This window comes from Chrysochloris asiatica, unplaced genomic scaffold (genome assembly GCF_000296735.1).
Source record: "Chrysochloris asiatica unplaced genomic scaffold, ChrAsi1.0 scaffold00423, whole genome shotgun sequence".
NCBI classification, from domain to species: Eukaryota; Metazoa; Chordata; class Mammalia; order Afrosoricida; family Chrysochloridae; genus Chrysochloris; species Chrysochloris asiatica.
The window spans coordinates 859,596-863,884 of NW_006408941.1; the positions used below are offsets into that span (position 1 = coordinate 859,596).

General features: G+C 41.4%; 1 pseudogene; it reads right to left on the minus strand.

Annotated features, from left to right (window-relative positions):
* Positions 1-1,984: 1,984 nt before the first annotated feature.
* LOC102842976 lies at positions 1,985-2,314 on the minus strand (annotated as a pseudogene).
* Positions 2,315-4,289: the final 1,975 nt, after the last annotated feature.

Consider the following 4,289-nt stretch of genomic DNA (forward strand, 5'->3'; position numbering starts at 1 on the left):
ACTGACTAGATGGCACTTAACAGCAACAACAGCAGAAGGAAGATCAGTTAATGCCACTATTATTCATATTTACACACCAACCACTAAAGCCAGTGATGCTGAATTAAAGAATTTTCCCAACTTTTTCAGTCTAAAATTGACCAAACTTACAACCAAGATGCAATAATAGTTACTGGTGATTAGAATGAGAAAGTTGGAAACAAAGAGGAAGGATCAGTAGCTGGAAAATATGACCTTGGTGATAGAAGCGATGCTAGAGGTAGCATAAAAGAATTTTGCAAGACCAATGATTTATTCATTGCAAATACGTTTTTCAACAATATAAATGGTGACTGTACCTGTAGACCTTAACAGATGGGAGACACAAGAATCAAATTTATTACATCTGTGGGAAAAGATGATGTTGTTGTTAAGTGCTGTCGAGTTGGTTCTGACCCATAGTGACCCTACATAGGGTTTCTGAGGAGCAGCTGGTGAGCTTGAAACACTGACCTTGCTGTTCAAGACAACTTTGCAGTCCAGCACATTAACCCACAGTGCCACATTAGGACTCCACAAAAGACTATGGAGAAGCTCAATATCATCAGCCCAATCAAATCCAGAGGTTGACTGTGGAACAGACCACTAATTGTTCATATGCAAGTTCAGGCTGAAATTGAAGAAAATTCAAACAGGTCCATGATAGCCAAACCATAACCTCAAGTATATTCTACCTCAATTTAGAGGCCATCTCATGAAAAGACTTGATGTTTTAGACACTAATGACCAAAGACCAGAGGAGTTGTGGGATGACATTAAGAACATGAAGAAAGCAAAAGGTCAACAAAAAGCCATAAAAAAGAGAGAGCCTCAGCTAGAGTATGAGATTTTCTTCTTGGGCATATTTGGTGCCAGAAGTGGCACTTTCAACAGTGCATTCATGGCTTTAGGGCAAGATTGCAGAGTAGGCAGACACACTGAGCAAACTTTCTGCAACAAAGACATAGGTGAAACAGATACAGATGATGATCCTGAAACCCTGAATTTCAGAGAATAGGAGAAGTGGAGTGAGTGCCGACTGGAAGAGGAAGCTGAACAGGAGTAAGGCAAGAGAAGAAAAACTAGCAGGCTGTCTCTTGCAGGGAGTGGCATGGCCATCTTACACTTTTGCCAGAACAGGCCGTGGCTAGAGGTTGGCAGCAAGGGAGCTGTGGCTGTCCCTTGTTCCATGCCCTCCTGGTAGCCAGGGGTGTGTCCAGTCCCTATCCTTGCCAACCCAGCAGCCAGTGGCACCCCTCCTGTGCAGCCTTGGCTCTTCCTGGGGTCAGGCACCAGGAGTGCCAACCCTGCTTCTTCTATTTCTTTTAAAAAAATACATCATTTTAATACACACATTTCCACTTGTATTAATTCAGCATTTGTTTCTCTAAGCATGCATGTCGATTTCGTGTGAGCTACTTCAGTTTTCTGTCTTTTCCCATAAGCCACAAGACACAATCTACGGTGAAGCGGAGTTGTTTCTTCTTCAAGTGTATTAAGTACCTTCTTGGACTCAAAGAGTTTTTATCAACTTTAACATTTTCAAAGGAACCCTATTAGGCAGCTCCACCTGGTGGATTTTCACACAATCTTTTATTTGGATGATGGCGAAACAGACTTGGACCACTGGAAGTCCACAGGTGACTTGCATTCAGATCACCGTTGGGTAAGTGGTAAAGACTAAACAGACCTGCTCCAAATGCAGCTGGGCGAGATAGCTTCATTTTGGGAAAGTAGGCAGAGTTATAAAAAACCTTCCTAATGGTGAGATTTGTTCCAGCATTGTGTTGCTTCTTATCAAGGGGAGTATGAACCTTGGGACAAAGTCTTATATCACAAATTCTCCCGTTCGCAAAATTACAGAATTTACTTCACAAGTCAGGGGACCACAAGGACATGATTTATATTTGCTCCACAATGAAAAGCGTGAAGAGGTTTACTTTCATAATCAAAATGGGTGATGGTCTCATTTCCTCCCAAATGGATCTGACTACACTGTTAACCCTGGTGGCTGCGCATCCTATTGAACAATACCAGCTCGATTTATGTCTAGTTCTTTCTGGTACTCCTTGGGCAGCACTAGGTGCTGAAAGTATATGGGATGGAAGAAGAAGGCAGCGCCAAACAGGGAGCTAAAGCCGCGGAAAATGAGCGCAGAGTGCAGGTTAATGGCTCATGGTTGTCACTCAGGGGTTGTCCTGACCTGCTGAGCGTCCAGCGACCGGCCTGGCAGAATCCTTGCTGCAGCCTGCCGGTCGTGATCCCGCTCCCCTACCCCTGCTTCTAAGATGCACATGAGCCCACCCTGAAAAATACTGTACAAAGAGCAAACAGAGAACTGCATTCACACTTCCAGTCTTCATCACATTTTCCAGGAGATAGGTGGTGAGTGCCTGAGAACACACCACTCTACAGTCGTCAAATAAGTATAACTACAACACTGCAATGTCTCAGAGAAAACAGATAGTATCAACTTACACAAGGAAACAAGACAGAGTGCTTCAAACAACTGACCAAAATACAGAGTCAGAAAATATAATACCAGAGATGATAACAGAACAACTTGATAAGGAATCTAAAAGACTATTATTTAGGTACCTTCACCAGACTGAGAGAGATTGACAAAAGCAAGGAGAACACAATTTTTTTTTAAGAATTCAGGAAAATGCAACAAGAACTGACAAATTGTTGTGGTGGTGCTGTCGAGTAGGTACCGACTCATAATGACCTTATTTATGAATAACAGGACAAAACACTGCCCAGTCCTGCGCCAACCTCACAACAGTTGGTACACTTGAGCCCATTGCTGCTGTCATTGTGCCAATCCATCTCATTGGGGGGGTCTTCCACTTTTAAGCTGACCCACCACTTTACCATGCATGATGTCCTTCTCCAGGGACTAGTACCTCTTTATAATATGTTTGAAACATGAGAGACTAAGACTAAGCCATGCTGGCTTATAAAGAGCATTCTGGCTGTACCTCTTCCAACACAGACTTATTTATTCTTTTGGCAATCCATGGTACTTTTAACAGATTCCTCCAACACCATAGCTTAAATGCATCAATTCTTCTACGGTCTTCTTTATTTATTGTCCAACTTTCACATGCATATGAGGGTACTGAAAATACCATGGCTTGTGTCAGATGCATCTTAGTCCTCAGACAGACATCTTTGATCTTGAACACTTTAAAGAAATGTTGTGCAGCAGATCTGTCCAATGCAATATGTCATTTGATTTCTTAATTGCTGTTTCCTTGAGTATTGATTGTGGATCCAAACAAAATGAAGTGTTTGACAATTTCAGTCTTTTCTCCATTTATGTTGATTTTATTTCTTGGTCCAGTGTTGAGGATTTTTATTTTGTTTACACTGAGACACAATCCATACTGAAGGTGGTGGTCTTTGATCTTCATCAGTAAGTATTTCAAATCCTCTTTGCTTTCAGTAAACAAGACTGTATCATCTGCATATCGCAGCCTTCAATCCTGATGCCACATTCTTCCTATAATCCAGTTTCCCTGATTATTTGTTCAGCATACAGGTTAAATAAGTATGGTGAAAGAATATAGCCTTGGCGCCCACTTTTCCTAATTTTGAATCATTCAATGTTCCCTTATTCTGTTCTAACAACGGTCTCTAGGTCTATGTACAGGTTCCTCATGAACACAATGAAATGTTCTGGAATACTCATTTTTAGAAATGTTGTCCATATCTTGTCATGATCCACACAATTGAAACCTTTAGCACAGGTAAACTTCTTTCTGGTATTCTCTGCTTTCAACCAAGATCCCTCTGACATCAGCAATGATATCCCTCATTCCACGTCCTCATCTGAATCCAACTTGGCCCTCTGGCAGTTGCTTGTAAATACACAGTTGCAGCCATTTTTGAATTATCTTTAGAAAAATGTTACTTGCATGTGATATTAATGATATTGTCCAATGATTTCCACATTCCTTTGGGTCACTTGTCTTTGGAAAGGGCACAAACATGAATCGCTTCCAATCAGTTGGCCAGGTAGCTGTCTTCTAAATTTCTTAGCATAGTTAAATGAGTTCATATCTTGTCATACCCCACACAATCATGACAAGTGCCTTAAATGCTGCATCAGTTTGTTGAAAGATTTCAATTTGTATTCCGTCAATTCTATGCCAATGTCTTCAGTGCACCTTGGACTACTTCCTTCAAGATCATTGGCTGTTAGCCAGGGTAAGCAAAGCACTGGTTAAGAAAAAGAATAAGGTTGGAAACCTCTCACTCCCCAACTT